At 50.0% G+C, this 21260-nt stretch overlaps 2 long non-coding RNA genes across 2 annotated transcripts; one reads left to right on the forward strand and one right to left on the reverse strand.

The window, feature by feature from the left end:
• Positions 1–6471: 6471 nt before the first annotated feature.
• On the reverse strand, positions 6472–16994 carry LOC142876891 (uncharacterized). Its single transcript, XR_012923746.1, has 2 exons — positions 16672–16994; positions 6472–7198 (listed from the first exon to the last, which is right to left on the reverse strand). It is a non-coding gene; the product is annotated as an uncharacterized LOC142876891 (long non-coding RNA).
• LOC142876892 (uncharacterized) lies at positions 16002–20033 on the forward strand. Its single transcript, XR_012923747.1, has 2 exons — positions 16002–16105; positions 17498–20033. It is a non-coding gene; the product is annotated as an uncharacterized LOC142876892 (long non-coding RNA).
• Positions 20034–21260: the final 1227 nt, after the last annotated feature.

A 21260-nucleotide genomic window follows, 5' to 3' on the forward strand; every position in this document is an offset into this window, starting at 1 on the left:
CAGTTCCCCACTCTTTAAATCTGGCATCCTAAACAGCACCTCCCTCGTGGTGTCTCCTAATACATTCAGCACAGGACCTGGCACCTAGAAAACTCTCAACAAGAACAGCGACAGCTCAGTGTTTGTTATTAGCTTCACAGCAGAAACGACCTGGAATGGGAGCCGTACAGAGCCGATACTTGGTCTTTGCTGAGAGATGGGAAAATATTTAACCACTCTGAACCTCAGTTTCCTCTTCTGCAAAATATGGTTTAAACCTGTAAAAAGGGTTTAAAGGAGGATGGGCGCGGTGGCTCGAGTCTATAATCCTAGCACTCTGGGAGGCCTAGGTAAGAGGATTGCTCGAGGTCAGGAGTTCGAAACCAGCCTAAGCAAGAGCGAGACCCCCGTCTCTACTGAAAATAGAAACAAATTGATTGGCCAACCAAATATATATAGAAAAAATTAGCCGGGCATGGTGGCACATGCCTGTAGTCCCAGCTACTCGGGAGGCTGAGGCAGAAGGATCATTTGAGCCCAGGAGTTTGAGGTTGCTGTGAGCTAGGCTGATGCCACGGCACTCTAGCCAGGGCAACAGAGTGAGACTTTGTCTCAAAAATAAATAAAAAAAGAGTTTGGATTTAAAAAAAAAAAAAAGGGTTTAAAAGAGAGCATATGATGAGATCCAGCCCATTCAGGTTTTTTAAAAATAAAATTTGAATTGACTGTTAACCTTTAAAAATCCTGACTTCCAGTTTCTTTCAAAAAATTAGAAGCTCTTGATGGGGCATGGCGGCTCACACCTGTAATCCTAGCACTCTGGAAGGCAGAGGCGGGAGGATTGCTTGAGGTCAGGAGTTCCAGACCAATCTGAGCAAAAGTGAGACCCTGTCTCTACAAAATATAGAAAAATTAGCCGGGTGTGGTGGTGTGTGCCTGTAGTCCCAGCTACCCAGGAGGCTGAGGCAGGAGGATCACCTGAGCCCAGGAGTTTGAGGTTGCAGTGACCTATGAGGAGGCCACTGCATTCCAGCCTGGGCAACAGAGTGAGACCCTGTCTCAAAAAAAAAAAAAAAAAAAATTAGAAGCTCTGGCAAGAGTATTCCCCCCATACTCATGAGGCAGCGGTCTCCTGGAGCTATCTTAGATTGCGGGTTCTTGCTCTAATCTGCCACAGTTCCCGCCATTCCTTAGTGGCCCTACACTGCAATTATATTAAAGACCATAAACCGTTATGCTCGCTGCATTGTTTTCTCGAAGGAGAGTGTGAGGCTTGCCCACACCCCATCTGTTCCATGTATTTCACTGGCCTGTGCGTCAAGGGCTCCTGAGTTTGGGGTTGCTCAGACCAAGGGGAAGCTCACTATTCGCACGAGCCATCTCCTGTTTCATAGATTCACCGTTTTAAAAAATGTGACTGCTACACACCCGTGGCTCACATTCTGATTCTACTGGGCTGCGCAGCTCTGCTCCCTTCAGTTCACCGCAACCCATTCGGTCTCCACTTTCCCTTCCTCACTGGGCCCGTCCCGCTGTGTCTTCTCCCACCCCACAGTTCTCTCTGGTGTCCCCACCCTGGCTGCCGGGCTACCCAGTCAGTCAGTCAGTCTGGAGGACCCGGCTCCAGAACTCCAGGCCTGTCTTCTAGAATTCTCCACATGGGAAATCTCTCTCCCTGCTCCCATCTGGCAGCCATTGTGTCCTCTTTATCAGACATTCTCATAGAACAATGGGCAATTTGGAACTTAATTACACACCTATTCTTCTGTCTCTAGCTTGTGAATTTACCCCAGATCCAGTGATTGGGGAAGGGGAGTTGGGTGGGGGGAGAGGCTTATTTTTTTTCCCCTTCTCCTAGGCAAATGAATAGTCCCCCTCCCCCCAGATAAGGTGGACTGACCTGGGGGAGGGACACAGGTCCTTCTACTGTGAAGGTGCTTTGTTTTTGGAGGAGCTGGTGTCAGGGGAGATGAGAGAACCCCGCAGGGAGCTGGGAGGAAAAGGAATCTTGGTAGAAGACTCCCTTCAAAGGAGGAGGCCTAATGTGGTAGTGGCCGAGAATCTGTGCTGTAGAATCAGAAAGACCTAGGTTAGAGCCACACCAGCTGTATGCCCTTGGACAGGTGACTTTACCTCTCTGACCCTCGGTCTCTTCATCTGTCCAATGAGGTTGAGAATAGACTTGACTGACACATTGATGAGAAGTTACATGAGCTATCTTAGCGCTGTGCTTTGGCACATAAAGGCTCCATAAACACCAGCTATCATCGTCATGCCTTTTGAAAAGGACCCCAAAATGGCATTTGGAGTAAATTTGGGTTTTTTTTTTTTTTATTATTTCACTTCTCTGTATTTTTGCAATTCCTCTACCATGACCCTGCTCTAGTTAAAGCAAGAAAAAGTTAACTGGTGAAAGAGGAATAAAATTAAATGGAAATGTCATCTACACATGGGGCTCCAACACAAGGTTTTAGACCAGGAAAAAGATAAGAGGATCTTATAGTCCAAACTACACACACCCATTTAACAGCTTAATAAACTGAGGCCCAAGAGGAAAGGTGATTTGGCCAAAGTCACACAACAAGTTAGTTAGTGGCAGAGCCAAGACAAGAGTGGTGGACTGGGGGAATTGGAAGGAAACTTTGAGGTCACTAGGACAGCCTTTCCCAAGGTGAGGCAGAGGGATTCTACTGTCAGATGTTTGAAAAATAGTGGATTAAAGAAAGCTGCACAAATTTCATTGTCAGAGAACTTCTCAGAGCCCTTAACACGCGACAATGCCTTGGGCACTCTAAGAAATGCCTACAGTGTGCAGGGCCCTACACACAGAGCCCCTTAAAAAACATTAACACCTGTTATTAAAGCTTTCCCTGACCCTACACAGAGAAATCCTATATCTTAGATGTGTTTCTTTTTGTTTTGTTTTTTTTTTTTTTGGTTTTTTTTTGAGACAGAGTCTCGCTTTGTTGCCCAGGCTAGAGTGAGTGCCGAGGCATCAGCTTAGCTCACAGCAACCTCAATCTCCTGGGCTCAAGTGATCATATTGCCTCAGCCTCCCAAGTAGCTGGGACTACAGGCATGTGCCACCATGCCCGGCTAATTTTTTTATATATATATATCAGTTGGCCAATTAATTTCTTTCTATTTATAGTAGAGACGGGGTCTCACTCTTGCTCAGGCTGGTTTTGAACTCCTGACCTTGAGCAATCCGCCCGCCTCGGCCTCCCAGAGAGCTAGGATTACAGGCGTGAGCCACCGCGCCTGGCCTCTTTTTGTTTTTAAGAATAGTTTTCTAGATTTTTTTTCATGGTTGTTTGTCAAGGTGCAAATTTTCTAGCTGTTTTAAATAGTATGATTTTAAAAATTATACTACTGAATTGTCTGTTGCCCATTTATAGGAAGATGGTTGATATTTTTCATAATCTCTTTTCTCCTTTTTTTTAAAAGTAGGAAATACTACTAATACTATTGTGAACATCAATGTATGCATCATTCGGTTTTTCAAATCCTACTACATGGCCATGTTTTCTTTAGATTTATTTTTTTTATTTTAATGAAAAATGAAATATTGTACTTAAAGTTGAAGCCCTCTGTCCCCCTTCGACTTCAGAGGTGCCACCCTCCTCAGAGGTGACCACTGTCAACATTTGGTGTTTATCATTTCTAGACATGTTTTCATATTTTTACCATACACAGCTACATAAATAATATATAATATTATTTTGCATATCTGAGATATTCATTTGTTTATTTATTCATTTATTTATTCTAGAAACAGGTTCTCACTCTGTCACCCAGGCTGGAGTGCAGTGGCACTAACATAGGTCATTGCAGCCTCGACCTCCTGGGCTCAAGTGATCCTCTTGCCTCAGCCTCCTAAGTAGCTGGGACTTCAGGCACATGCCACGACATCCAGCTAGGTTTTTATATTTTTGGTAGAGATGAGGTCTCACTATTATTGCCCAGGCTGGCCTCAAATTCCTAGCCTCAAGTGATCCTCCCACTTTAATCTCCCAAAGTGGTAGGATTACAGGCGTGAGCCACAGTATGCTTGTTCATATCGTTTTTTAATATTTCTATTGCATTATTTACCTTTTCTTATCAATTTGTAGGAATTTTTTTAAGCACTTGCAGAAACATATTTTATACATTATTTTTTCTTAAACCTTGCACTACGTGCACTGCGGTGGGGTCAGCATGTCCATTCGCTGAAATAAACCTGTTCTTAATGCAGTGGGGGGAATTACTTATTCTTGATACTAAATCCTTTTTCAGTTATATTGGTGGAAAATACCTTTGATCAGTCGGTAACTTATATTTTCACTCGCTTTAGAGGATCTTTTCTTGTGCAGAGTTTACAGTTTTAATGTAGTTGCATTTTGGTTAAATCACAAATAAAACCATTAAATGTAATTATCTTTTTCTTCATGGTTTGTCCTTTTTGTATATTTTCTATAAAATTTTTCAGTGCCCTGAAGTCATAAAGATATTATCCTAAACATTTTTTATAAATTTTAAGGCTTTATTTTTCATATTTAGATCTTTATTCTATAGGAATTGATTGATTGGGACCACTTATTAAATAGGACATCCTTTCTTTTTTTTTTTTCTTTCTTTTTTTGTTTTTGAGATAGAGTCTCACTCTGTCACCAAGGCTAGAGGGCTAAAGTGCCGTGGCATCAGCATAGCTCACAGCAACCTCAAACTCCTGGGCTCAAGCGATCCTCCTCCCTCAGCCTCCAAAGCAGCTGAGACTACAGGTGAGCACCACCACTCCCGGTTAATTTTTTCTATTTTTTTAGTAGAGACGGGGTCCTCCTCTTGCTCAGGCTAGTCTCGAACCCCTGACCTCAAGCAATCCTCCTGCTCAGCCTCCCAGAATGCTAGGACTATAGGCATGAGCCACCATGCCCGGCCAGGATGTCCTTTCTTGACTTGATGATATGCGGTGCCATCACTTTTGTCTCCCACTTCCAAATATATGTAGAGCTGTTTCTAGGCTCTCTATACCAGGGGTCCTCAAACCTTTTAAACACGGGGCCAGTTCATTGTCCCTCAGACAGTTGGAGGGCCGGACTATAGTTTAAAAAAACTATGAACAAATTCCTATGCACACTGCACATATCTTATTTTGAAGTATAAAAACAAACGGGTAAAAACACCCGCATGTGGCCCGCGAGCTGTAGTTTGAGGACGCCTGCCTATACTGTCTCACTTATCTATTTCCCCACTTAAACAATTTTAAAAAATGGTGAGTGAATCGGCAATTATACCAAAATAAGGTTTAATTTTAAAAGGGCCAAAAAAGAAACAGTTGAAATTAATTTTAATATAATTTATTTAACCCAATGTTTCTAAAATATCATTTCAACATCTAATTAATAAAAAATAATTAATGAGTTTTTTAATATTAAGTCTTCAAAATGCAATATGTATTCTACATTTACAAGACTGACCGCATTTCAAGTGCTCAGTAGCGCCATGTGGCTACCGGCTTCCATCTTGGACAGCACAGCTATAGCTTTATATATTGTCCAACACATCCTCCCATTTTATAGTTGTTCTTTAAAATCAACCCATCCCCCAGCACTTTGGAAGGCTGTGGCAGGAGGATTGGTTGAGGCCAGGAGTTTGAGACCAGACTGGGCAACATAGTGAGACCTTGTCTCTAAAAAAAAATTTTAAAGAAAATTAGCTGGACTGGGCTTGGTGGTACACACCAGTAGTCTCAGAACATATCTGCATGGTCACACCTAGCTTCATTGAAGGCTTGAGATAAGTCTTTTTTCGGGGGACAGCCAAGCACTGACGTGAAAATTAGAGGTTCTCAGTCCTTCACTGCTGGTGGGACTGCAAACTAGTTCAACCTCTGTGGAAAGCAATATGGAGATACCTTAAAGGGATACAAATGGATCTACCATTTGATCCAGCAATTCCACTACTGGGCATCTACCCAAAAGATCAAAAGTCACTTTATGAAAAAGACACCTGCACTCGAATGTTTATAGCAGCACAATTCACAATTGCACAATTATGGAAACAACCCAAGTGCCCATGAATTCATGAGTGGATTAATAAAATGTGGCATATGTATACCATGGAGTGCTATTCAGCTTTAAGAAATAATGGTGATATAGCACCTCTTGTATTTTCCTGGATAGAGCTGGAACCCATTCTACTAACTGAAGTATCTCAAGAATGGAAAAACAAGCACCACATGTACTTACCAGCAAATTGGTATTAACGGATCAACACCTCAGTGGACATATAGGAATAACATTTATCGGGTGTTGGGCAAATGGGACGGGAGAGGAGGGGATGGGTATATACAAACACAATGAGTGAGATGTGCAACGTTTGGGGGATGGTCATGCTTGAAGCTCTGACTAGAGGGGGGAGGGGGGCATGGGCACTATACGTAACCTTAACGCTTGTACCCCCATAATACGATAAAATCAATCAATCAATAAATAAATAAAGGACACAGCTCCATAAAAAAAGAAAAGAAAAGAAAATTAGAGGTTCTATTATAAAAGAAAACAGGGAGACTACATAATATAGGACAACTTGTAGTTTCTCCCCTAGTGGACAACCTTGTTGGACTCTTAACTATATAGGGACACTTTGGCTGGGCACAGTAGCTCACGCCTATAATCCCAGCACTTTGGGAGGCAAAGGCAGGAGGATCGCTTTGAAGCCAGAAGTTTAAGACCAACCTGGGTAACATAGCAAGACCTCATCTCTACAAAAAAATAGAAAAATTAGCCAGGTGTGGTGGCGTGCACCTGTAGTCCCAGCTACTCGGGAGGCTGAAGCTGGAGGATCGCTTGAGCCTAGGAGTTTGAGGTTGCTGTGAGCTGAGCTGACACCACAGCACCCTAGTCAAGGCAACAGCAGGGAAAAAAAATCAGTGAAGCTTTGGAAAGATGGTGTTCAGTCAAGTCAAGTGAGGTTACGCTGCAGTAACAAAAACGGCTCCAAGTCGCAGAGACTTCACACAGCAGGGGTTTACTGCTCACTCACAGTACAGGTCCACCGTGGGTCGGCAGGGCCTCTCCTCACCACGGCGAGTCCGCGTCTACACTTGCTCCCACGACACCTGCAGCGCTGGCTCTGAAAGCTTCTGCCCAGGAGTGACACAGGTTGTTTTCTGCTCACATCTCATTGGCCAAAACAAGTCGCATGTAACGTCAAAGGACGCAAGCCAAGTGTAATCCTTCTATGGGCGTGAAAGGAGAGAAGCGGGATAGTTGAGATCAGCAGCTACACTAAGAGTGAGGGGGCCTGAAAGATGGGTCTAGAAAAATGGGCTGAGTCACAGCTCTTTGGGTTTGTCTGACTTTGGCCACTAGGACCAAGGCCACCAAGTGGCCTTCAGTGCCTGTTCTCAGAGATGGGAGAAGATGGTCTGACAACACCATTCTGATAAGCAGAAATTTCTCCCAGGCAACAGCTCAGGGTTCCTCCTGTTTGCTGGGGCAGGCGGGAGATGCCATTTCCTAAGTGGTGTCCTCTGCACTTTGTGGTCAGTTCTTTCTTTTCCTTGAAGGGAGATGAGGCAATCTGGGCTTTGGCTGAGCTACGATTTGGTTTTATCACTAGTTTTAAAAGATATCCGGGGACGGGCATCAGAAAGGAGGGGAATTCGAGGGTAGGGTCCCAGCGAGCAGGGAGCCTGGCACAGCCCTTGCCTATCTGGTTATCAGGCGGCTTCCTGGAGGAGGTTTCAAAGTGGGGTCTGAGGGCTCCCTGTGTCAGAAAGAAGCACCTGGAAGCTCATTAAGCATCGAGGCCTGGGCCCACTGCCCATCCAGGAGCCTAGAGCCAGGGCCCCAGGCATCGGAATTTTTTTTTTTTTTTTTTTTTGAGACAGAGTCTCACTCTGTTGCCTGGGCTAGAGTGCCGAGGCGTCAGCCTAGCTCACAGCAACCTCAGACTCCTGGGCTCAAGCGATCCTCCTGCCTCAGCCTCCTGAGTAGCTGGGACTACAGTCATGTGCCACAGTGCCCAGCTAATGTTTTTCTATTTTTAGTTGTTTGGCTAATTTACTTCTATTTATAGTAGAGACGGGGGTCTCACTCTTGCTCAGACTGGTCTTGAACTCCTGAGCTCAAGCAATCCTCCCGCCTCGGCCTCCCAGAGTGCTAGGATTACAGGCATGAGCCGCCATGCCCGGCCCCTCGCAATTTTTATTAATGCCTGCACATGATTCCTGTGGACGCTGAAATTTGAGAAGCACGGAGCTACCGGGAGAAAATTTCTTGTGAGTCTAGAGGCCTAGCATAGTGATTCTCAACTGGGGGTGATTTTAACCCGAAAGGAACATTTGTAGATGTCGGAGACATTTTTGGTTGTCACACCGTGGGGGTGGGGGAAGGTGCTCCTGGCAGCTTTCTGGGTAGAGGCCAGAGATGCTGCTAAGTGGCTGCAACTCGAGGACAGCCTCCCCACAGAGGCTAGAACTGTCCAGCCCAAAATGTCCATAGTGCCGAGGTCAAACCAACAGTTTGATCTCTTCTCTATGTAGGAGCACAGATGATTTTTAAATCTCTTTTTATTTTACTTTCCAAAATTTCTACACTAAGTGTGGCATCCTTTCCACTGAATACCTCCTATGTACTAAGCACTTCATGTACGTCGTTATCAGTTCCTCCCCAAAACCCCTTCGGTCATTCATCCGGCAAATCTCTCTAAAGCCCTACTATGTCTTTAACTTTGAACTACTCAAGATGTGGGGTGCACCATGGGGAATACAGCAGACAAGGAGCATCCGCTTCATGGGGGCTGACGACACGGAAATAGATAATACACCAGTAACCAGTCACGCGTGTAATTTCAAATTGTGATAAGTGTTAAGAAGGAATCATGGCTACTACAGGGTCAGAAAATGAAAAGGGGAGCAGTGGGGGAGAACCTACATAAGCAGGAAGGAGAGTCCTCCCAGAGAAGGTGACAATTAAGTCACGATCTGAAGGCTCCTTTTCGCCAGCCATGCAAAGAACCGACGAACCATGCTCCTGGCAAAAGGGGAAAGGATGTGCAAAGGCCCTGAGATGGGAAAGAAAAACTGAGAGTGGCCAGGAGGTTGCTGCCAATAGGGGCGGGGGCAGTGGAATGAAACGAGGTTGGAGGTGTGGGGATCTAGAAACAAGGTCGTGCACCGCCTCACCGTCTACGGCAGTTTTATGAGTTTTAATATAAATGCATAGGAGGTCACGAAAGTCGAAGCCGGGGAGGGATCTCTCCCGGGCCCTGGGTGAAGAGTGGGCGGTAAAGCCAGAGTGGGGAAGGAGGGGAGCGGGGAGACCTTTGCAGAGCTGCAGAGGTGATGGCGATGCGGCAGGCGGAGACGAGCAGGTGACCACTACCCTAGATGCCGTCGGAAGGGCGGGAACTGGGGTCTCTGAGGAGCTGGGGTGAGGAGGGAGGCGCGGCGACAGTGACTGGCAGGTGCGGGCTCCAATCGCTGGGAGCGGCGGGGTGGGACATGGCAGGGAGATGTTCCTGCTGTTCTCTTTCAGCAACTGAGGAAGGGGAAGAGAATCGTCCAGCTTCGCCAGGCCAGGATGCGGCTCCGCTTCAGGCGTGTCTAACCCAAAGGCCATACTTCCCCCACTCCCCTGTACCCACACATTAATTTTTATAATGGGGGAGTGATATGTAATACTAGTAATGTCATTGTAAACGCCCCTAAAGGCTAACGTGGGCTTCCGCGGGGAACCCCTGCAAAGCCTGGGACCGTCCTCAAAGGCGCCTGCACGTCCGGACACCGTGTTGGGTACAGACGTTTTGCAGACAGTGGGATCTGGCCTTGGGAACTAGTTTTAAAATCCTGCATTTTGATTGGTGCAGTGGCCACCTGCTGGTGTGTGATTGGAGGGAAGTCCGCCGGGGTAGGCTGGCTTCTGCTGGATTTGCGAGTAGTCTGTCTGGGCCTGTGATTGGTAAGATTGTGGTGCGGCCTTCGCTGCGATTGGTGAAGCCCGAGCAGCTATTTAAATTTCTGAGCGCCAGTTCCTGAATCGGCCACTAGGAGGAGCCCGGGAAGCGCAAAGCTCGGCACTGTGGAGCGCCTGGGCCGCCTCCTCCCTGACGCCCTCCGGATCAGCGCGGTGCCAGTTCTGCCGTGCACGATGGGGCAGCCGCGGGACGGAAGTGGGCCAGGGAGTGTGTCGGGGCTCCCAGCCGCGGCCCGGGTGGCCACGCTTCTCTGCACAGCTCCTTTGGCCTCTTCCTCTGGCTCCCAGCCCCTCAGAGGACATTGGCTGACCCAAGGGGTGGAGCTGAGGGTTCTGGAAGGTTTGCAAAAGCCCGGGTCCAAGTTGCAAAATGGTGGAGCCTGTCAAGTGAGACTCAGCAGCCCCTCTCCTCGCTGCGCCCTCTGCCCGCCGCCCCGGAGTCCTCAAGTTTAACAGCCTCCACCGTTTCCTTTAAGGTCCTTAAAGAGTTTTTCCCAGGTAGCATCTCATTGGAGCTTAGAACCATCCCGTGCAGGTAAAGGCCACTAGCTCGGGAGAGTGCCCCATCCACAGAGGCCCCTGCCCATCCCCAGGCGCCACCACACCGTGCTGTTCCTTGTCTTGGCTGCACTTGACCACTGTTTGTAATTTATTTCGTTATTTATTTATTCACTTCTTGCTGTCTGTCTCCACCCTGCCTTCCTGCAGGGTGGGAGTACGGTTGCCAGGCATGATACAGAGCACCTAGTTTCATTCGAATTTGAGATGCACAGCACGTTTTGAAAGTATAGGCACGTCCCACGCCTTATTTGGGACATAACTCATACTAAAAAAAAAATCTTTCGTTGTTTATCCGAAATTCGCATGTAACTGGGCATCCTGTATTTTTATCTGCTAAGCCGAGACCCTGTGCAGGCGGCATCTTGCCCATTGTGCTCAGCGCTGCATTTCTCGCACCCAGAGCAACCTGAGTTGAAGGTTGAGTGTTTGGATGGCCACATTCCTTCCTTCGTCCACCCACCCATTCACCCAGCCTGTCTACGTGAAGTGCCGGCTGGGTCCTGGGAAGGTGGCAGCAAACGGGGCTCGGTCCAGCAGGGCAGGCAGACGAGTAACCGGTAACCACCACTGGACTGTACTGTGATGCTGTGAAGCTCTGGGGCAGGGGAGGAGCCCCTGACCCTGCCCGGGCCAGCAGGACTTCCCAGAAGATGACTAAGGTGGGGTTTGGAGAATGAGGGCTGAAGAGAGAGGTGAGATAGCTCTCGGCTCGAGACAAGGAGAGGCCGTGGGGTTCTGGAAGCTGCGGGTGGCCGGGGAGGGCAGATGCACAGTGTGGACAGGGTGGTTGGACAGAGGCGAGGAGGGCACGTTCGTGTTCCCTGGGCGTTCCTGCCCACCAGTCAGGCACAAGAGTGAGGCCACGTTGGCATTATTGTGCCCATCATCTAGGTGAGGAAACTGAGGCTGAGGGCAGTGAAATGCCTTCACTAGGTTTACAGTCTGAGAGGGGAAAGCCGAGCTTCAAACTCAGGTCTGGCAGACCCCAAAGCCTGCACCCTTCTAGAAAAGCCGCTGAGTGAAGGATTACAACCCCAGTGGGAGAAACTGAGGCTCAGCAAGGCAACAGGGCTCTCGCTGTGAGTGTCCCGTTGGCTGGAGAGCGCTGAGGCAGTGCGCAGAGCGTGGTCTGTCCCAAGCCCTCCAGAGAGACAGCAGGAGAGCCGGGGCAGGACCAGGGGTCCAGGCCACCGTGTCTCCCATTCGCGTGAGGGTTGGGTCTCTGGGAGCCCCTCGCTGAGCCCTGTGGCTAATTCCTTGCCTGGGTCCTGGACAGGTCCGCGGTTTCCATGGAGACCGCCTCCCACCATCCCTGAAATCTCATTGTGACCAGTATTAAGGGATTAACTCTGCCGGGCGGCGCTCGCAGGGTCTGGGGTGCCGGGGGGCAGCGGGAGCTCCCTCAAGGATGAAGAGGTTGCCCACTGTGCACCAGGAGGAGGATGTCGCGCTGGGGCCAGGGCTTCCCCCAGGACCCGCCAGGTATGGCCCTGACTCCACGTCTGCCTGGAAGGAAGGATGGGGTGGCAGCAGAGAGACACAGAACCCAGGGGAGGATTCCAGATTTGGGAGCAGTGTGGAGGGTTGGTCCCCAGGGTCCCCAACCCAGGAAGGCCAAGGGCCCTGAGGGGCGAGTGACATTCTGACCAAAGCAGGGTCCAGATACCCTCAACAAGGTGAGGGGAGCCCCATAGAGTCTTTGAGGGGTACTCCAAGGCTGCCCAAAGACCAGCTATTTAATCTCCTTCATTTTGCAGTTGGGGAAACTGAGGCACAGAGAGGGAAAGTGACCTGCCCAAAGACAGTGAGTCGGTGGACGGGAAGCAGGTCAAGAATCCAGAGGGAACCCGGAGGTTGCCTGAGCAGAAAACATTTGTTTAAAATCTCATTGCCACTTCCGCCTCGAATTCCAAATCCTCCTCCCTGAGCCCAGGAAAGGGGTGCCCGCAGTCTCCTCCTCCAGGGCCCGTCCCACCGGCCGTGCCGCCGTCCCCTCCCTGCCTCTCCTCCGCCTCCTGACCCTGCCACCCGCACACCCTGAGGCTGGCAGAGAGGTCCAGGCAGGCTCCCCAGTGCGGAAGGGCATGGCCACCAGGCCCTGGCTACTCCACGCAGAGACAGCCCCTCTCTGGGTCCCTATCCAGATGACTTTGGACATTTTTTGTTCCACACTTGAGGGGTTTGGGGGCCCAGCCACAGTGGGGACCCTGAGAGCCCACCCCACCTCTTGCCCTAGGAGGCCAGGGCTGCCCGGGAGAGATGTAGGCCAGGCTCCAAAGGGTTCCCGGAAGGCCACATCAACGCAGGGGGACAAACGCTGGCTCCGGAGCCAGGTAGAGACAGTTCACATGCTACTGACTTAGCTCACTGAGAAAATGCTGTCTCCTGAGCCTCAGTTTCCTCACCCGTGATGGGGGACAAGAATCCCAGCTTCCTCAAAGCTTGCTCTCAACATCTGTGGAAAAATCTGTGATGTCACATAAAGAAAGCAAGGCACAAGCATGGTGTCAGAGGCAGGGGTAGGATGCATGCTCTCATATGCCGTTTGGTCTGGAGAAAGAGCCCTTGGAAGCTACATTGGCAAGCGAGAGAAGTGGTTCCCCACGGTGACGAAGTGGGGGGAGAACATCAGACAGGAGACCGGGTAGAAGCAAGACTTCTCTGTACCTTACTTTTTTTTTAGACAGAGTCTCACTCTGTAGCCCAGGCTAGAGTGCTGTGGCGTCAGCCTAGCTCACAGCAACCTCAGACTCTTGGGCTCAAGTGATCTTCTTGCCCCAGCCTCCTGAGTAGCTGGGACTACAGGTGTGCACCACTGTCCCTGGCTAATTTTTCTAATTTTAGTAGAAATGGGGTCTCACTCTTGCTCAGGCTGGTCTCGAACTCCTGAGCTCAAGCGATCCTTCCACCTCAGCCTCCCAGAGTGCTAGGATTACAGGCGTGAGCCACCACATTCAGCTTTGATTTTGAACCATGTAAATGTCGAACTGATTCAAAACTAAATGGAACCATTTTAACAAATTAGGTAAAATATCAAATAATAATCACACACACACACCTCAAAAATATGACAGGTGTGCAGCCAAGATCGAAACCGAGGCACTCGGAACAGAGCAAGTCTGGCTCCGAGTCACAGAATCTTGACCTGGAAGGGCCCTTTATTTTAAGCCAATCTCTTATTGCCAATAGCAACAATAAAAGTCTTGCTACCAAGAATCAGGAGCTCTCTAAGTGCTGGACACAGTGCCAAGCACTGTCTGAACATCATCTCATTTAATCAGCATTTTGACTTCGTGAGGGAGCTATCATTATTCCCATTTTATGGATGGGGAAACTGAGTCTCACTGAAGCTCTGACTAGTAAGTTGCAGTAAGTTGTAGAACTTGCATGCACATCTAGGCCTTTCCGGCTTCAAATTTTAAGCCCTCCTATGGTTGCTTTCAATCTTGGCTGCACATCAGAATAATCTGGGAATTTTAAAAAACACTAATGCCTACCCTACCGCTCTAAGACCAAGGATTTGATCATTGGTCTGTGATGGGACTGGGTATATTTTAAAGTTACTGGCATGATTTTATTTCACCATCAGGGTTGAATCTCTGCTTTATGTGAGACAGAACTACTCAAATAGGAAACCAAGGCCAGGTAGGGAAATGACCTTGCCCAAGGTCACACAGTGGCAGGAACCAGAGCTGGGCCAGGGCTCCCAAAAGCTCCCATGGAGCCTTTGTGCAAATAAGAAAAAGGCGCCCCACTCTGGGCAGGCACAGCTCCCTGGGCACTTGGCTTGGCGGCTACGACAAAGGCTGCACGCCCACCCCTCTTGCCCTCTTGGCTACAGAATTTTTGTGCAGTGAGCAACCTATACAGTTGTTTACAGTGACCCTGGCCTGAGTTTCAGGACTTCAAACACTTCACCTTAGTGACCTCCAGGCAAATCCCTGGGGCCCCTCAAAGCAAGAGTTCAGGGAGACCAATGGTGGCATCTGCGCTGTGGGCTCATCCCTCACTCCCCAAACCAGAGTCTGAGCCAGACAAGGGCTCCCCATAATCCTTAAGGCCCCACAAGGGCTGGGCAGGCCCCATCTAGCTCCCAAGGTCACCCCTGCAGATAAAGCCGGGAACATAAACAGGAGGGAGGAACATAAACAAGAGGACAGCAATACACTCAACCCCGATGTCACAAGCCGCCTGGCAGGAGGCAGCCTGAGGGGAGGCCCCACCCACACAGGCCCAAGTCCTCCTGGCTCCCTTCCTAATCACTCGCCAGACCACACTCTGTACCCTGCCTCCTGAGCCCACGGTCAGCATCTCCCACAGTGCCCTGCTCTCTGGGCACCTGTCATTGGCACTCGCCGTGTGGTAGCCCTGGAGTGGCCGGGAGCCTCAGGTTAGGAGCTCAGATTCTAGAGCCAGATTGCTCAGGTTGGAATCCTGCCTCTTGTCCCTCATCCGCTGTGTGAGCTGGGGCATAGGACTCAGCCTCTCTGTGCCTCCAGTCTGTACTGTAGTGACAAAAACATTACCTGCCTCCTGGAGTGGCTGTGACACAAAGTCCCTAAAACAGCCGTGACACAGCGACTGTGTTGATCGAGGCACACGTTTCACTCTGTTTCATCCTCAAGACAACACTCAGAGTAAGGTATCATTGTTCCCAACTTACAGGTGAAGAAACCGAGGCTCAGAGAGGTCAAGAGAGTCAGGGCCAAGCTCTATGTCTTTCTGTAGGGCCTGATGGCCCCAGAGACAGGACACGGCTGAGATGGGTTATCATGCAGAGTCTCTACTGGTCACACTCCTCAGGGCGCCACAGGACTCAAGGCCAGGCGAATGCCCCTGACTTGGGCCTTCTGGTGGCTTTCAGACCCCTCTGTTTCCAGCCAGGCCTGGGAGAGAGGGGGGACAGCCGGGGAGGGCGTTTGCAGAGCCATCTTGTTCACAGATGTCCTTCGACTCATCACTCAGGTCCAGAGAGAGCCCTTTGTTCCCACCCAGGCTGCAGACCCTGACTTCCTGGGGTGACCTTCCATCCTTGGACAAGTCACTGGTCCCCAACCTCCATCTCCCCATCTGAACAACAAGGGGGTGAGGCCGGACCAGTGGTTTTCCAGCTCTCAAATGAAATACTAAGGACGATCACACCTAAGAGGGAGTCTCTCGTCGAGGCAGGGTCTGTGGCTACAGCCCCTTGCCCCTGGGAGCCTCAGGACCCACTTGGAGAAGCCCCAGCCCGCATCCTCCTAAAGGTTCTTCCGGCCCTGACAGCCCAGGATTCTAGAACCCCGAGCGGAGAGCTGCCGCTTTGCGTCCCTGTTTGGAGAGCTCTTCCCAGCGGCTTTTATCTCTCTTTGGTAACAGAGCAAATTTGCTCAGGACCCGGTGCAGGGGCGCAAGCAGACTGTTGACTCTTGAGCAAAACCTGGCCTTTGGAGGGCGGCGGAGGAGGCCGCGGATGTGCGTGGGGAGGCCAGTGGCCTCTTGCATAACCCGGGAGGCCTCCTGCCCACCCAGGCCTTTTCAGGGTTAGGGGTGAGGCAAACCGCAAACTCATGCCCAGTTAATTTTTTAAGGCAAAATCAACAGGCTCAGCAATGATTAGCAGGCAGGTAAGTTGGTCTTAATCGTCCCTGGGAGAGGGAGGGAGGAAGGAGGCCTGCAGAGGAGGCCCAGGGATGGGGTCAGTTATCAGTTAACCACATGAATGTTGTTTCCTTCCAAACCCACTGGCCTTCAGCCCCGAGCTCCCTCATCTTCCTCTCGGAAACACTCCCGTGGCAACCCAGTGGCCATCCGCCATTGAGTGAACCAGCACACCACCCTCCACGGCCCTGCCAGGGCCCATGGGGGCTGCAGTGAAGCAAAGGGCTCTCCTGGTTAAGATCAAGCTCACCACTGTGTGGCCTTGAGCAAGTCCCTTCCACACCCTGGGGCTCATCGAGGGGCCCCAGCTGTATGGCTCAGCCTGCAGCCTGCCGCCAGTGCCCTAGAGGCCTCACTGTCTCCATCCACACAATGGGTGGGTTCGCGGAGACGCCTTTTCCAGCCTTGAAGTCATGTGGGGTCGTGATTGAATTAAGCTCAGGGGCCTGCACCCAGGGGGCAGAGGGTGGTCGGAGCTGAGTTTCAGGAGCTTGAGGAGGAGGAAGGATGCCCGGACAGGGAGGGGGCCTACCTGGTGTCTGCTGTTGGTGGCAGCAAGCGTCAGATCCCAGCTCCAGGAAGAAGCCAGTGCTCTCAGATGGGAGGCGGGGGTCCCCGTGGGGCGGACGGGGCGGCAGGGATGGCCCCCGAGCCCCCAGACCTTGAGAGCTGCCAAAGGAAGCAGCCAGGCCGGGCCAGCCTCGGGCCCCGTGGCTGCCTGGACTGGAGTTTGGTCAGTGGTTGAGGACCTATATTGTGAGATAGTTAGGACTTTGTCCACAAACTGGAATTTGAAATTTCAAAGGGGCGAAACTGAAGGGCCCTACCCCAGAGTGGAGATGGCTCTTGGCTTCTTTCCCCCATGACTTTTGTTCTTTGTCTCGATAAGTCCTGCGTTTTCCCTGCACCACTTCCAGGTGCGGGGTGGGGGAGAAGAGATAGGAGATAGTGGGGTGGCGGGCGGCGGGCGGCTGGGCGTGCGGAGGATGCCCCTGAGCCTGCCTGTGCCCGGGGACAGGGTCCTTCACTTCTCAGGTCCTTGAGCTCCTCGGCAGTCCTGCGATGGTGAGGCCACCAGCGCTGGTGCTGCGGGGTCCTGGCATTGTTTCCGGGGCTCTTTCCAGTGAGACAGCACACAGAGGGGCACAGCCCTTGAGCTCTGAGCCAGACACAGGTTCAAGTGACAGCCCCTCCGTCACGAGCTGTGTGACTTTGGGCTGGTCACTTCACCTCTCTGAGCCTCAGTGTTACCATTTATAAAGCAGGAATGACAATAGTCCCTACCTCCATGGGCAGATAATACAAGAAGAGTAGAGGTTCTTAGCACCAGGCTTAGCACAAAATTTCTCTTTAAACAGCCGTTATTACAATTTAAAAGAAAAACGATGTCGTCCGGAGCGGCAGCCCCTTCCCCACTGCGCACAGCAGAGACGTGAGACCCCTGCCTCCTTCTCGAGGCCTCCATTTCTCCATCTACGCCGTGCAGGACTCAGACCTCTCAGTGGGCTCCAGGGTCCTCTGCTGTCCCCTGGGAGCTGCTGCCTCTCGCGCTGAGGCCGGCGGCTCAAAAGCTGCCGGGTCAGAGAGAAAGAACAGCTGCTACCTTGATGGCCCCGAGGCCAGAGCCTGCTCCCGGCTGGGTGTGCACAGTGCCCAGGAGCTCTCCCAAGCAGGGGCCCTGACTCCGACAGAGCGTGTGGCCAGCCTGCAGCCCTGGCATTGGTGGCCAGGGATGAGGATCACTGCTGTTGCACTGGACGCCTGCACGTGGCCGTTTCACACCTGAACTGTGCCTGCAAGGAAGCCACCAATCCCATTTATCTTATGCTGAAACGGAAGCTGAGAGAGGTAGAACCAGAGGTGACAGTTTGGTACATTAGCACTGCCTGGATTTTGACCAGATCTGTCTGACTTCAGGGTCTGTGGTTTACGTCCCTACAGAGGGGTGGAGGGAAGGAGGGCTAAGAACCTTAAAGTAGTCTCTCATTTAATCTTCACCACAAACTGCAGATTAGGCCCATTTTACAGAAGGAGAAACTGAGGCTTCAAAATACTGACTTGCTCTGTGCAGACAGGTGGCAATGGAGCCTGCTATAGCATGAGCCTGGCAGGTATACAGCCACTGCTGTGCAGGCACCAGAGACCAACACCCACAGGCTAACACCTGTTCTGTCTGCACAAAGAAGCTTAGTATTTTTTTATAAGCAGGGAAATAAAAGCCAGGCCAATGCTCGTGACATTTGCCCTGCTACCTGCTGTATTTATTATGTGCTTATGTGAAGGCACCTAAGCACTGTCAGGTTAGCGTTCTTCCTCATTGGAGAGCATTACGATGTTGCTTTCTTTTCTTCCATTAGTTAAAAATTGTCTTGGAGGAAGGGAATGAAACTTTTTTACTGATACATAATAACTGGACATATTTATGGGGTCCATGCGATATTTTGATACATGCTTACAATGTGTAATAATCCAATCACAGTAATTAAGACAAACACCATTTCTTTGTGTTGGGAACATTTCAGATCTCTTCTAGCTATTCTGAAATTTACAATCAATTATTGTGAACTGTCATCACCCTACCCATCACCCAACTTTAGAACTTTCTCCTTCTAACTGTATTTTTGTGCCCATTAACCAACCTGTCTTCATCCCCTGAATGAAACTTTTAAGACCTCAAGATACTATACATTTAAAGCACCCCTTATGTCTTGTTTTTTCCACTTCCCTTTTTCCCTCCTTGTATAACATGAAGAACATTGTATTAATCTGATTTTTAAGGATCTTTTTTTATGTTATATGTTAAGGTATCCCACTGAAATGTTCCACGTTGCAGACCAAAGTCTACTTATTTCAGGGGCGTGGGACCATGGCATCCTTAGCCATTGTTACAAAATATGTGGAATAGTAATTTAAAATGTAAAGTTGTGGCCAGCCACGGTGGCTCACACCTGTAATCCTAACACTCAGAGAGGCAGAAGTGGGAGGAACACTTGAGCTCAGGATTTTGAGACCAGCCTAAGCAAGTATAAGACAAAAAGATAGAGAAATTAGCTGGGTGTAGTGGCTCATACCTATAGTCCCAGCTACTTGAGAGGCTGAGGCAGGAGGTTCATTTGAGCCCAGGTGTTTGCAGTTGCAGTAAACTATGATGATGTCACTGTACTCTAGCCTGGGTAACATAGCCAGACTCTGTTTCCAAAAAAAAAAAAAGTAAAGTTATAACATAAATATGTTTAAAACAGAAACACAAGAGAAAAAGCCATGAAATGTCTTGTGTCTTAAGTTCTCTGTATTTATGCAGCTGATTTGTCTGTTACTGAACTGTGAATCCAAAGACTTGTTTTCAGCTACTTGCATCTGTAATCCACAAGGATTCTGGGCAGCTGCCACCTCAGTCTCTTCCCTGTATTATCATAGTTTGGTTGCAATAGCTATACAGTCATGCCGAACACAAAAAAGAAATAATAACTTGCATAAGGTCAGAGAGCCAATAGATCTCATAGGTGGTGTGCCATTTATATGAGGGATCTGTATCTAGAAGATATTGTCTGGAGTTGGCTAAGGCTGGGGTGATTATGTATGTAATAAATTATGCAACTTATAGCTGATGAGTGGATAGATTTACTTATGGGGTAGGTTGTGGTGGAACATGAATCTAGCATGTGCCTCATAGACCGTGTGCATTTGGTAATTCATGTATGTCATAGTTTGTGTGCTTAACTTACTGCGTGCAGGGTGTATGCCTAGTAGTTCTTGTATGTAATAGGTCATGTATGTGGCATGGCATGGTTGACCCAAGTTGATTATAGACCTTATTTACTTGAATCTAATCTGTCATCTGTAGAGAGATGCATTGTTATTCTTGTTATCAATTAAACTCTGACATGCTAGTGATCACATTCCACTTTCTGAAATGTGGAAGTGGGCCTCCTTGGGTTGACGAGGCGCCATTTGTAGAGGGCATGGCTTGCTGGATAGTACAGTGGGTATCTGTGCAGGGAATAGCCATGCATGGCCTGTCATTGGAGCCAGACAGGTGGCAGGGACCTGGGTCAGTGCCCAGAGACCCCTCCCAGAACTGCCCTCCACTTCTCTTACATGTTTGTCCCCAGTCGGGTCTTCCTTTTCTGCTCCGCTCTGCACTACCCCCAAGGCCAGGGGACCCAGGATCGGATGTCCCTGTGGTGGGGGTGCGACACAGGAGGAACCCTGCCAGGTTTTGAAGTCTCCTTCAGGCCCTTAACGAATCTTGAAGTAGGGGTGGGGGCCTCTGTCTTCTTCCCTCCCTCAGAATCCTGTCCTGACCAACAGACAACCGGGCCAGAATCATCTCCCCATTTTACAGATGGGGATATTGAGGCTCTGAGAAGAGATGGGATGTCAACAAAGCCATCTGAAGAGTGGCAGGGCTAGTTCCTAAAACCAGGTCTCCTGACACCAAACCTAGCCTGTCTTCCCCTCCAGAACAGTTGCTCCCTGTCCCCCCCCCCCCCCCCCCCCGGGAAAGAGCACTTCCAGGTTCTCTGGCTCCAGGGGCAGGATGGAGTCTCGGAGTAAAGCTAAGCTAAGACAAAGGGCTTCTAGTAGTTGGACGAGTGTGGAAATGATGCCTCCTGTACCCTAAACACACCTCTCCTGAGTTGCCCACTCAGTAATTCACCCACTCATTGGCTTCTTCATTTACTCAGTAATTCACTTTTTCCCTAATTCACCTTGGCTCTCCCACTCATTTGCTCTTGCTCAGAGGTCTTGCCACGTCCCTCCGACCTGCCCCTCCAGCCGCAGCGGGGGACAGGGGCTCAGGCCCTTCTGCTCTGTCCTTGCTCTCTACCTTCTATGCTTTACCTCCCCTGCTAGATTGGGAGCCCACCAAAGTGTCCGCACAGGAAGGCAGTGAGGCCTGGAGGGGCGAGAGGAACGGGGTGCGCCATGAGCCGAAGACAGGCAGGTGCAGCTGCACAACTTCAGGGCCCAAGTCCGAGATGGAAACCATCGCCCCTTGTTGGAAAACCAGGATGCACTTCAAGAAGCAACAGCAGAGCATTGAACCAAGCCCGGGGCTTTCTAAGCGTGGGGCTCTAGGTGACTGCACCAGGGGAGGGGGTGCACCCATGAAGCCCG

Source organism: Microcebus murinus, chromosome 16 (assembly GCF_040939455.1).
Source record: "Microcebus murinus isolate Inina chromosome 16, M.murinus_Inina_mat1.0, whole genome shotgun sequence".
NCBI classification, from domain to species: Eukaryota; Metazoa; Chordata; class Mammalia; order Primates; family Cheirogaleidae; genus Microcebus; species Microcebus murinus.